Source organism: Manis javanica, chromosome 2 (genome assembly GCF_040802235.1).
Source record: "Manis javanica isolate MJ-LG chromosome 2, MJ_LKY, whole genome shotgun sequence".
NCBI classification, from domain to species: Eukaryota; Metazoa; Chordata; class Mammalia; order Pholidota; family Manidae; genus Manis; species Manis javanica.
This window is the reverse complement of record NC_133157.1, coordinates 5,853,840-5,867,985: the sequence shown is the minus strand read 5'-3', so window position 1 is coordinate 5,867,985 and position 14,146 is coordinate 5,853,840. Positions and strand designations below refer to the sequence as shown.

General features: G+C 39.5%; 1 protein-coding gene across 2 annotated transcripts in view; it reads left to right on the top strand.

Moving 5' to 3' along the window:
- GPR107 (G protein-coupled receptor 107) overlaps window positions 1-14,146 on the top strand; it is a 70,440-nt gene that overhangs the window by 12,851 nt on the left and 43,443 nt on the right. The window lies entirely within an intron of this gene.

Genomic DNA, 14,146 nt, shown 5'->3' with positions numbered 1-14,146 from the left:
GGTAGACACTAAGGCGAGCTGGCTCCATGAATCAGCAGAGCGCACACGCTCCTGCAGGCGGCTGCTGCTCTGCTGATTGTTGCTGCATCGGAATGTGGCCTAGACATGCTGGATCTTGTGGTTCTTTTTTTTCTTTTTTTCTTTTTTTTTGAGAAAAGCTAGAAATTTGGATTTTTATGTGAATTAGCTAGCAACTAATGATTCAAGTTAAAAAACATAAACAAAACACCATGTTGGTCAAATGTGACCCACTGAGAGCCAATACAGTCTGTGGACCGCCAGCTAAGTGAGCTGTGTAAAATAAAGAAGTGGCTAGGCAGGTGACCTTCAGCTAACACAGCTACGTGTTAACTGTATTTATTTTCTGAAGTTCAGTTTATGAGAAAACCTGAATCAAATTCTCATTACTCATTTTTTATTTGAAGTAATTTAACAAATGAAATTGTTGCAGAAGTTAAAGCAAAAGCATTTCTTATGCTCTGACATTTAGTTAAAAGAATAGAATTGCCAATGTAAAACAGCTGTTTTTAAAGTGAGGCAAAAAAGGAGAAGACACACCAAAACAGTAGTCTTTTGGGATTAGGACAATGTTTTTACCTTATTTCATCTCCAGATGAGACCTTTCTTCTGAGCTCTGGACAGTTGCACCCACCTGCCTACCCCCATTTCCACCTCCACGTGTCAGCACACATCTGTGTGAGAAGCCAGCCTGTCCATCCTTCACCCCACCTGAGACAGAGACTCTTCCTCCACAGTTTCTTTTCTTAGGAACTGGGGCCACCAGCTGCTCATTTTCTCAAGTCGGAAATCTTTTATTCTTAACTTCCCATCACCAAGTTCCATAGATGTGGGTTCTAAACAGTTCTCCGAATCTGTCCCCTGCTCTCTGTCATCACCCTGGGGTGCTGCCCTTGTGCCTCTTGGATCAGTGTGGTCTTCTCGTAGCCAGTGTCCCAGTATTTTTCCAGTTCCTGTTTTGTTTTATCACTGGAGTGATCTGCCTAAAAGCCAAATCCAGTCCTGTCCCTGCCCTTGAAGCCCATTGGTGGCACCCTGTTCACCGTGGGAGGGGGCTCATGCCACTAACGAGGCTGCCAGTCTCCCCGTGAGCCCGCCTCCTCTCTAGTCTCACAGCTCGTCCTTTCTTTTGTGACAGTTCATCAGTGTGCGGCTTGGTGACTTTTTTTTTTTGATGACTGAACATTCCCGTGTACCTAGCACCCAGGTCAAGAAACAGGCCTTAGCTGGCACTCCAGCCTCCCCCTGGTTCTCCCTTCCAGTCAGGAAGAGTCCAGAAATAACCAACACAAATCTGAACATGGAGGAGGAGAGGTCTGGCCTTACTGGGTACCGTATCGTCCAACTGTGTGGCGCTGTAGTAGGAACCCACCAGGTCAGTGGGGAAGAGGAAGCGGGTAGAGACTAGATCTTGATGAGAACCTGATAGGCAGTAGAGTCGGTGTCATGGAGCGGTGGGTGTTGGGACAGATCGCTATGGAACAGTGTTAGGACAGCTAGCTTTCCATGTAACAAAAAAAAATGAATTGGATGCGTACCTTACACAGATACATATTCCAGGTGGATTAAAGACCAAAACGTGGAAACAAGTCAAACTTATAGAATAACAAATCAGTGACTATTTTATGACCTTGGAATAGAGAAAAATGTTTTTTAAAAGACATCTTAAGAATATTATCAGCAATTAAGATGGATAGGTTTTCTCCTTCAAAATTTAAAAACATGTGTATGGCAAAAGGTGACATATACACAAAAAGACTAGGAGAAGATACCTGAAGCATAAAAATCAAAGATTAGTAGCCAGAATATAAGAATATATAAAGCGCTTTTAAAAAAATCCAGAAAGTAGATGGACATAGGATATTAAAAAGGCATTTCACAAAAGAAATGTCCAAATGGCTAATAAATAAGGTGCTCGAATTCATGAAGTGTCAGGAAATGCACATTGAATCATCAGCATTAATTTCTCCTAAGACTGGGAAAAACAAAATGTCTGACAACTTCAAGTTTCAGTGAGGATGTATGGAAACTCTCAGACTTTGGAGATCCATTTGGCAATTTCTAGTAAACTGAAAATGTGCACACTCTGTGTTGCAGGATTTTCACATCTAGATATGTATTCTTAATCCCTAACAAATGTGCTTAAGAAGATTGGTACAGGGATTTCCTAACAGCATTGTAATAGCAAAAGATTGGAAATTACCTGAATGCACATAGATGAAGAAATGGATATAAGGATCCTCCTTGATTTCTGATGGGGTTATGTCCCCAAAAATCCACTGTAAAAAGAAAATACCCTAAGTATGCACTTAATATACCTAACTTACCAAACATCGTATCTTAGTTTAGCCTACCTTAGATGTGCTCAGAACACTTACATTAGCCGCCAGTGGGGTCATCCAACACAAAGCCTGTTTTGTGATATAATGTTGAATATCTCATGTAATTTATTGCATACGGCACTGGAAGTGGAAAACAGAATGTCTGTATGGGTGCAGAATGGTTGTAAGTGTATTGGTTGTTTGCCCTTAATAGTGGTGTGGGTGACGGGAGCTGCGGCTCACTGCCCAGCATCACCAGAGAGGATTGGACTGTATATTCCTAGCCCGGGAAAAGATCCAAATTCAAAATTTGTTTCTACTGAATGCATATCACTTTTGCACCATCTTAAAGTCAAAACATCATTAAGCTGAACCATCTTAAGTCGGGAACTGTCAGGATTGCGACATGCATGTAAAGGAATACAAGCATATAAAATGAGGAATTAGAGCATATTAAATGTACCAGTCAACCCCCTGCTCAGTTGAAGTCAAATAAAAATGATTTTTTAAGATATAATACTTCATTTTCAGAGGCATCGTTTACAGCAAACCAGATTTTTTTCTTTATTGGATAAAGTACAGATTAGAACAACTAAAGTTACAGTTAACCTTTCATAAAGCATTTGAGGGAGTATAGTGATTAGGATATGACAGGTAGCTTTTTACTTCTTGGTGCCCTAAAAGCTGTTTTACAGAGTACTACAAGCATTGTGAGTCCTTTCCGTTCCCCATCCCTCGACTGGATTCCATAGAGGTGGCCACTGTTACCACTTGGTCTGTCCTTCCATGTGTTTCTGCGTAACTTCCTGACCTTCCCATATACATTTCCCACATGTAGCTTGCTTGCTTTTTTCTTCTCTTTTTTTTTGGCGTAATCACACTACATAAAATCCAAGTCCAGTCAAGTTATGTGCAGAGCTCTTCAGTGGCTTCTAAGCCAAAGTCCAGCCAGCCTGGCCCTCTGTAGTCCTCAGTCCGCAGAGGACGGTTCCGGTTTGGGAAGGCAGTCCTTGGTGCCACGGCCTGGAAGGCCCTTCCTCCTGACATCTGCGTGACTGGTACCCGCAGTGTGAGCCTCAAGATGCCTTCTCAGGGAAGCCATTACCTCTTAGCCCCTAGTGTGAGTGGCAGCACCCCATGCCCTCCTCTTCTCCCTTCTCTGCTTTTCTTCTTAGTAGCGCTCATCACCCTCTAATAGACCATGTCTTCTCCTTATTTGTTCATACCTTTCTCCACTAGAATATGAGTTCACTGAGGCAGGCCTTTCTGTTCATTTTCTACAGAGCAGTACCTGTAAGTACTCAGCAAATACTTGTTGAATGAGTGAACTTGTCTTTTTCATTTGTTTTCTTGCAGACATTGAAAAAAATGTTAGTATATTTGGACCTACTTCCTTATTTTTAAACACTGCAATAATACTCCACTGAAAAGAGGACTTGTAATTTGTAAAACTCATTCTTTTGTTGATGGAAATGGATGCTATATCATTATTGCTTGGTTTTAGCTATTACAAAGCTGCTGTGGATATTCTCACAGATACATGTTTGTGTATCGGCTCTGGTATTTCTGTGGTGTGGATTCCTGGCATGGGATTACTTTAAATGAAAGGTACCAAATAGCCCTTTATAAAGGTTTTATCAATTTATGCTTCCTCTAGTAGGGTCTGAGGGTTCAGAGTGTTTATTTACTCACACGCCTCACGACACAGTACATTGTAAGTCCAGCCTGATAGGAAAAAGGTGGTATCTTGTTTCAAGTTGACTATTAGGGAAGTTCAGGATCTCAGCATGCTGATTAGCCTCCTGTTGTCTTTTAATTTCAGATTTTTTCTGTCAACTGAAAATTTTAAGAAAACTTACTCAGTAAGAATTTACTTCTCAGTGTGTGTATATATGTTCTTAGATGCTGATAAAGCATTTGTGGTGATAAAAATAAAATTGTGTGCAAATAGAAAATAGGAAGAAGAGGGGGAAAAATTTAATACAAGACCTGAAACTTTTTGGATAAAATTTTGGGTTTAGTTTTGATAATCTGAAAATGTTTTAATTTTACAAAATAGCTTATTGAAAATGAGAACAAACCTTTCAGAATAATCTCAATAATCCAGAAGAATCAGCTGGTATTGCATTTTCTCTAGTGAGATCCTCTAATAAATTAAGTATACATTAATTCAGATTGCTTTATGTCATCATCAAACTAATGTTTATTTCCTTGTTTGGATTAGTACTTTTGAGACCATAATTTTGTTGGGGCCAATTGTGTTTCTACTGATTTCAGACAATATAAATCTGCTGGGAAAACTACAAGGTTTTCAGCTAACCATGTAAATACATACCTGGGAACAGTTCTGTAAATGTTCCGGTAAACCTGACTTCTCGTAGATGAACAATCCTGTTTAATTAACTTGATAGGCAGTTTATGGTGATTAAGAATATACCATGTTATGGTCATTTTTTTTAAAAGCCCTTGTTAGATATACACTGAAATATTAACAGATGAAGTGATAGAGGATCTGGGATTTGCTTCTAAATAGTTGAGATTGGGAGTGGGAGGAGTAAGAGAGGAACAAAATTGACCACAAGTTGATGGTTTGAAGTTCTATAATAATTTAAAAACAAAAGCTGTGTCATTGATTTGATTGTAATAAGTATGAGGTGGTTAGGACGACAGGTTTAGGGTTTAAACAAACCTGAGTTAGAATACTGGCTCTGCCACCTAACAACGTGATTTCAAGCAAGTTTGACCACTCTGAGCCTCTCATTTCCTCATCTGTTAAATGGGCACACCACCACCTACCTCGTAGTTGTAAGAAACATGCATGGTGATGGGTAATCCTAGCACAGCTGGGTACAAGGTCAAGTGCTTGCAATCTCTGAAATCGTGAAACGGACAAGCATTAGTGCTGTGTTGGTGCTAGTGGAAGCAGTAGGGTGGAGAGTATCTGAAAGGAGAGCTGTGAGTGCTGAGGTTCGTGTGACCCCACTCCCACCCCATTCCCAGCTGCGGCTGAAGCATCTGGGGTGCTTCACAGTTGGTGGGGTGTTTGTCCCAGAGTGCCCTGATCACTGGCTTCGCTGTGGTGGAAAGGGAGACTTCCTTGTTCCTGGACAGTTAGGGCTGACTGGCCATTGGAAATTTTTCTAGACTGAGTATTTTTTACTTCTTGGGTCTCAGCTGATAGTGGTGTTTTGTAAATTTTAGTTCATTTACATCAAATTGAATCAAATAAAGTTGAACCAATGCTTAGAATGTATAACCTTCCTGGTCCCTTCTGGTCTCAGAATTGCCGTGTCTCTATCATGTGTGTGGTGAAATACAGCTTGGCAAAGTCACTTCGGAACATATCTGATGATGACATGATAGCTTTAGATGAGGGCCCTGCAGGTATTACTGGCAAATGGTAACACTTAACAAATAAAGATTTATTATTTTTATTTGGTAAGAATTAATACATGGAGTCTCTGAGTCTGCTGCTATTTTGTTCCTTCAGTTTTGCTTCGTTGTTACACTCCACAAATGAGGGAAATCATTTTGTATTTGTCTTTCTCCTCCTGGCTTGTTCCCCTGAGCTTAATATCCTCCAGCTCCATCCATGTTGTTGCAAATGATAGGATTTGTTTCCTTCTTATGGCTGAATAGTATTCCATTGTGTATATGCACCACATCTTCTTTATCCATTCATCTACTGATGGACAATTAGGTTGCTTCCATATCTTGGCTATTGTAAAAAAGTGCTGCGATAAACATAGGGGTGCGTATGTCTTTTTGAATCTGAGAAGTTGTATTCTTTGGGTAAATTCCAAGGAGTGGGATTCCCGGGTCAAATGGTATTTCTATTTTGAGTTTTTTGAGGAACCTCCATATTGCTTTCCACAGTGGTTGAACTAGCTTACATTCCCACCAGCAGTGTAGGAGGGTTCCCCTTTCTCCGCATCCTCACCAGCATTTGTTGTTCTTAGTCTTTTCGATGCTGGCCATCATTGTGGTTTTAATTTGCATTTCCCTGCTGATTAGTGATGTGGAGCATCTTTTCATGTATCTGTTGGCCATCTGAATTTCTTCTTCGGAGAACTGTCTCTTCATATTCTCTGCCCATTTGTTAATCGGGTTATTTGCTTTTTGGGTGCTGAGGTGTGTAAGTTCTTGATATATTTTGGATGTTAACCCCTTGTCAGATATGTCATTTACAAATATATTCTCCCATACTGTAGGATGCCTTTTTATTCTGTTCATGGTGTCCTTTGCCATACAGAAACTTTTTAGTTTGATGTAGTCCCATGAGTTCATTTTTGCTTTCCTTTCCCTTGCTTGAGGAGATGCGTTCAGGAAGAAGTTGCTCATGCTTATACTCAGGAGATGTTTGCCTATTTTGTCGTCTTAGAGTTTTATGGTTTCATGACTTACATTCAGGTCTTTGATCCATTTTGAGTTTACTTTTGTGTATGGGGTTAAACAATAATCCAGTTTCATTCTCTTGCATGTAGTTGTCCAGTTTTGCCAACACCAGCTGTTGAAGAGGCTGTCACTTCCCCATTGTATGTCCATGGCTCCTTTATCATATATTAATTGATCATATATGGTTGGATTTATATCAGGGCTCTCTAGTCTGTTCCATTGGTCTATGGTCTGTTCTTGTGCCAGTACCAAATTGTCTTGATTACTGTGGCTTTGTGATTGGGGAGCATAATAAGTTGGGGAGCATAATACCCCCAGCTTTATTCTTCCTTCTCAGGATTGCTTTTGCTAGTCGGGGTCTTTTGTGGTTCCATATGAATTTTAGAATGATTTTCTCTACTTTGTTGAAGAATGCTGTTGGTATTTTGATAGGAATTGCATTGAGTCTGTAGATTGCTTTAGGCAGGATGGCCATTTTGACAATATTAATTCTTCCTATCCATGAGCACGGGATGTTTTTCCATTTATTGGTATCTTCTTTAATTTCTCTCATGAGTGTCTTGTAGTTTTCAGGGTATAGGTCTTTCACTTCCTTGGTTAGGTTTATTCCTAGGTATTTTATTCTTTTTGATGCACCTGTGAATGGAATTGTTTTCCTGATTTCTCTCTCTGCTAGTTCATCATTAGTGTATAGGAATGCCACAGATTTCTGTGTATTAATTTTGTATCCCACAACTTTGCTGAATTCAGTTATTAGATCTAGTAGTTTTGGAGTGGATTTTTTAGGGTCTTTTTATGTACAATATCATGTCATCTGCAAACAGGGACAGTTTAACTTCTTCCTTGCCAATCTGCATGCGTTTTATTTCTTTGTGTTGTCTGATTGCCATGGTTAGGACCTCCAGTACTATGTTGAATAGAGGTGGGGAGAGTGGGCATCCTTGTCTTGTTCCCAATCTTAAAGGAAAAGCTTTCAGCTTCTCGCTGTTAAGTATAATGTTGGCTGTGGGTTTGTCATATATGGCCTTTATTATGTTGAGGTACTTGCCCTCTATACCTATTTTGTTGAGAGTTTTTATCATGAATGGATGTTGAATTTTGTCAAATGCTTTTTCAGCATCTATGGAGATGATCATGGGGTTTTTGTCCTTTTTGTTGATGTGGTGGATGATGTTGATGGATTTTCAAATGTTGTACCATCCTTGCATCCCTGGAATAAATCCTACTTGATCATGATGGATGATCTTTTTGATATAGTTTTGAATTTGGTTTGCTGATATTTTGTTGAGTATTTTTGCATCTATGTTCATCAGGGATATTGGTCTGTAATTTTCTTTTTTTGTGATGTCTTTGCCTGGTTTGGGTATTAAGAGTGATGCTGGCCTCATAGAATGAGTTTGGAAGTAATCCCTTTTCTTGAACTCTTTGGAAAACTTGAAGGAGGATAGGTATTAGGTCTTCACTAAATGTTTGATAAAATTCAGTGGTGAAGCCATCTGGTACAGGAGTTTTGTTCTTAGGTAGGGTTTTGATTACCAGTTCAATTTCGTTGCTGGAAATTGGTCTGTTCAGATTTTCTGTTTCTGGGTCAGCTTGGAAGGTTGTATTTTTCTAGAAAGTTATCCATTTCTTCTAGGTTATTCAGCTTGTTACCACATAACTTTTCATAGTATTCTCTCATAATTCTTTGTATTTCTGTGGTGTCCATAGTGATTTTTCCTTTCTCATTTCTGATTCTGTTTATGAGTAGACTCTCTTTTTTTCTTGATAAGTCTGGCTAGGGGTTTATCTATTTTGTTTATTTTCTCGAAAAACGAGCTCTTGCTTTCATTGATTCTTTCTATTGCTTTATTCTTCTCGATTTTATTTATTTATGCTCTGATCTTTATTATATCCCTCCTTCTACTGACTTTGGGCCTCCTTTATTCTTCTTTTTCTAGTTTCGTTAATTGTGAATTTAGACTGCTCATATGGGATTGTTCTTCTTTCCTGAGGTAGGGCTGTATTGCAGTATACTTTCCTCTTAGCGCGGCCTTTGCTGCGTCCCACAGATTTTGTGGTGTTGAATTATTGTTGTCATTTGTCTCCATATATTTCTTGATCTCTGTTTTTATTTGGTCATTGATCCATTGGTTATTTAGGAGCACGTTGTGAAGCCTCCATGTGTTTGTGGGATTTTTCATTTTCTTTGCGTAATTTATTTCCAGTTTCATACCTTTGTGGTCTGAGAAGGTGGTTGGTACAGTTTCAATCTTTTTGAATTTACCGAGGCTCTTTTTGTGGCCTAGTATATGATCTATTCTGGAAAATGTTCCATGTACGCTTGAAAAGAATGTATATTCTGCTGCTTTTGGGTGTAGAGTTCTGTAGATGTCTGTTAGGTCCATCTGTTCTAATGTGTTGTTCAGTGCCTCTGTCTCCTTATTTATTTTCTGTCTGGTTCATCTGTCCTTCAGGGTGAGTGGAGTGTTGAAGTCTCCTAGAATGAATGCATTGCATTCTATTTCCCCTTTTAATTCTGTTAGTATTTGTTTCACATATGTATGTGCTCCTGTGTTTGGTGCATAGATATTTATAATGGTTATGTCTTCTTGTTGGATTAATCCTTTTATCATTCAGTGTGTAATGTCCTTCTTTGTATCTTGTGATTTTCTTTGTTTTGAAGTCTATTTTGTCTGATACAAGTACTGTAACTCCTGTTTTTTTCTCCCTATTAGTTGCATGAAATATCTTTTTCTGTCTCTTCACTTTTAGTCTGTGTATGTCTTTGGGTTTAAAGTGAGTCTCTTGTAGGCAGCATATAGATGGGTCTTGTTTTTTTATCCATTTAGTGACTCTGTGTCTTTTGATTGGTGCATTCAGTCCGTTTACATTTAGGGTGATTATCAATAGGTATGTACTTATTGCCATTGCAGGCTTTTCAACGTAGATTATTAGTAGTTAAGTTTTTGGGAGTCAGACGTTATATACAGATTTTAAAACTAAATGGGGATGAGTGCTCCAGACCTGAGTTGTTCAAGGGTCAACTGTATTTTATTATTTTTGATGCTATTGTGAATTGGATTGTTTTATTTCTCTTTCAGATATTTGTTAGTGTATAGAAATGCCACTGATCTTTATGTTGATTTCTGTGTTATACAACTGTAGTGAATTCACTTATTCTAACAGTTTTTTGCTAGCATCGTTAGTGTTCTTTATATATGTAAGATCATGTCATAAACATACAAAAACAGTTTACTTCTTTCTTTCCATTTTGGATGGATGCCTCACTTCTTTTTCTTGCCTAATTGCTCTGGCTAGTACTTCCAGTACTGTACTGAATAGGAGTGGTGAGAGTGGCATCCTTGCTGCTCCTGATCTTAGAAGGAAGGCTTTTAGCTTTCCACGATTGATGACATTAGCTGTGGGCTTGTCATGTACGGCCTGTATTATTCTGAGATACATTTCTTCTATGCCCAGTGAGTGTTTATCATGAAAGGATGTTATATTTTGTCAAATGCTTTTTCTGCATTTATTGAAATGATCATAGGATTTTTTCTTCCTCATTTTGTCAGTGTGGTATATCACATATATTGATTTTCATGTGTTGAACCATCCTTGCATCCCAGATATAACTGCCACTTGGTTCTGGTGTATGATCCTTTTAATGTGCTGTTGGACTTGGTTTCTTAGTATTTTTGGTTGAGGATTTTTGCATCTTTGTTCATCAGGGATATTGGCCTATAATTTTTTTGCTTATGAGTATATGCTGGTACTGTAAAATGAGATTGGAAGTGTTCCTGCCCCTTCAGTTTTTTGAAAGAGTGTGAGGATTGATATTACTTTTTCCTCAACTGTTTGATTACTGATTCTATTTCCTTACTTGGTTTTGGTCTCTTTAGACTTCCTGTTTCATGATTCAGTCTTGATAGGTTGTATATTTCTAGGAATTTGTCCATTTTTTCTAGGTTATCCAACTTGCATTTACTATTATGTCATGATTACATCCCCTTATTAAGAGGCCATGGTGTGAAAATGGCTAACACAGATCTGTATTGAAATCCCAGCTTTACCACTTAAGTGTTTGCATGTGGGTAGTCATTTTACCTTTGAACTTGGGTCTGCATCCTTGTCATGGAGATATTACTCTTAACCACACTGGGCTAAATGAGGATTAGGTAGATACTCTGGGAAAGCCCTTGGCACATAACCTGTACCAAGCACTTCTAGAAGCTCCTTAAGACCCTTTTCCCCCACGTGAGTGGAAAGTCTCTCCCTCCCAAGAATAATCACCTTCCTGACCTCTGTCACCATAGATTATTTCCCCCTGCATTTGAATTTCTAATATTTATGGTGAATAGGGCTTGTTTCACTTAGTATTATGTCTCTGAGATTCATCCACGTTATTGTACGTGGCAGGAATTTATTCATTTTTATTCATTCTTACTCTGCAGCTCCTCTCAAGAATATGGGGATTCTGCCAGAGTTCTAACCCTAATGTGCTAAGGCATCTGCCATACAGTTGAATGAATTTCTCTTCTATACGTCTGGGACTGTAGTAGCCTTGGAACACCTTTGGAAAAATTGAGAAAATAGTCCAAACCATTTTCTAAAGGGGTTAATCTCTCAGTATCCCAAGAAAGGCTGTGAGCCTTAACTTTTCTGTTTTTTGTGATCTAACAGCTCTGGTGCCTCCCAGCAGATGACTTCTGCTAACTTATCTGGCTTTTCTACTTCTCCCTGGGAGTGCTGGTTTACTGCAAGCAGCTCCATCCCACCAGGAAATGGAAGTCCAGCAATCCCGCTTTAAATGCATAGCTGTGCTCCTAGGGACCAAAAAAAGGGGGTGGAGGAGGGGGGACCTGAAACTCCAGTGGGTAAAAGAACACAAGCCACGGTTGCCCTGAGGCATTGCAGAAACTTGGGCCCTAGAGCCTCTGATTTTGAACAGCTGGTGGGGGGGCAAGAGCCAAAGCCTTAGACCCAGGCGGGGAAGGGAGCTGGAACTGTAGTCTTCTCCTCAGCCCATAACACAGGTCTCTTCGCGAAATCCTTGAATGGAAGAGTGGGCTAGGAAGTAAAACCCTCCTGATAGCAGTTAAGTGTGTGTGTTTAGCTATGTGGATGCAGTTTATGATTTTTCAGCTGAGGATCTGACCCACAGCTTCTCCTCCTAGGCCTTCAGTGTTTGCAGTTAGACTACCTTTGATGTGCAGGAGATCCAAGGCTAGAAACAAAGAATTACTACCACAAAGGAGCAGCCTGCCGTGAGGGCACACTCGGGGTCAGAACCCCATCCCCCGCCCAGAGCACCTCAGCCTGTCATAAAATAGCTATGTTTAAAATGGAAAGAAACAAAGGGTACGATTTTAAAACATGAGCAAGAGATAGTCACTAGCAAGAATGACAGCAGGTCTGAGAAAGAACCACATGTGAGTTTTAGAATGGTACTTAGCATGGTGCCTTGCATTGAGGGGCCGCTTAACTGTTCATTTATTGCAAACCTGCTGAAGGTGGTTTGGTTTTGGCACATAATTCTCAATAAAAAACTCATGACTTTACACAATGTGAAGTTAATCTTGGTGGAACCTCAACTTTAGGAGCATCCACTAATACCATGTTCTGTTGTCTTTGCAATGTGTTGACTCAGTTGAGATTGGAGTCACAACTTGAAGACACTTTCAAGCAGGTGTGATAGGCATTTCCCATGTGGTGGGGTTTCAGTGAATCTCGGGATTGTCCAGAAGGTCCTGTCTCCACCTGGCTAGTTCCTGGGATTCCTTTTACATAAGGCTTTGTTTCCTGAAGACCCATTATATGTCATATCATTTTTAGATACAGAAGAACCTACATAAAAATTTGACTTACATAAAATACCTAGGAATAAACCTAACCAAGGAAGTGAAAGACCTATACCCTGAAAACTACAAGGCACTCTTAAGAGAAACTAAAGAGGTCACTAACAAATGGAAACTCATCCCATGCTCCTGGCTGGGAAGAATTAATATTGTCAAAATGGCCATCCTGCCCAAAGCAATATACAGATTCAATGCAATCCCTATCAAATTACCAACAGCATTCTTCAATGAACTGGAACAAATAGTTCAAAAATTCATATGGAACCACCAAAGACCCCGAATAGCAAAAGCAATCCTGAGAAGGAAGAATAAAGTGGGGGGGATCTCGCTCCCCAACTTCAAGCTCTACTGCAAAGCCACAGTAATCAAGACAATTTGGTACTGGCACAAGAACAGAGCCACAGACCAGTGGAACAGAATAGAGACTCCAGACATTAACCCAAACATATATGGCCCAATTAATATACGATAAAGGAGCCATGGACATACAATGGGGAAATTGACAGTCTCTTCCACAGATGGTGCTGGCAAAACTGGACAGCTACCTGTAAGAGAATGAAACTGGATCACCGTCTAACCCCATACACAAAAGTAAACTCCAAATGGATCAAATACCTGAATGTAAGTCATGAAACCATAAAACTCTTAGAAAAAAACATAGGCAAAAATCTCATGGACATAAACATGAGTGACTTCTTCATGTACATATCTCCCCGGGCAAGGGAAACAAAGGCAAAAATGAACAAGTGGGACTATATCAAGCTAAAAAGCTTCTGTACAGCAAAGGATACCATCAATAGAACAAAAAGGTATCCTACAGTATGGGAGAATGTATTCATAAATGACAGATCCAATAAAGGATTGACATCCAAAATATATAAAGAGCTCACACACCTCAACAAACGAAAAGCAAATAATCCAATTAAAAAATGGGCAGAGGAGCTGAATAGACAGTTCTCTAAAGAAATCCATATGGCTAAGAGGCACATGAAAAGATGCTCCACATCGCTAATCATCAGAGAAATGCAAATTAAAACCACAATAAGATATCACCTCACACCAGTAAGGATCGCCATCATCAAAAAGACAGACAACAACAAATGTTGGCGAGGGTGTGGACAAAGGGGAACCCTCCTACACTGCTGGTGGGAATGTAAATTAGTTCAACCATTGTGGAAAGCAGTATGGAGGTTCCTCAGAATGCTCAAAATAGAAATACCATTTGATCCAGGAATTCCACTTCTAGGAATTTACCCTAAGAATGCAGCACTCCAGTTTGAAAAAGACATATGCACCCCTATGTTTATTGCTGCAGTATTTACAATAGCCAGGATATGGAAGCAACCTAAATGTCCATCAGTAGATGAATGGATAAAGAAGATGTGGTACATATACACAATGGAATATTACGCAGCCATAAGAAAAAAACAGATCCTACCATTCGCAACAACATGGATGGAGCTAGAGGGTATTGTGCTCAGTGAAATAAACCAGGCAGAGAAAGACAAGTACCAAATGATTTTGCTCATATGTGGAGTATAAGAACAAAGGAAAACTGAAGGAACAAAACAGCAG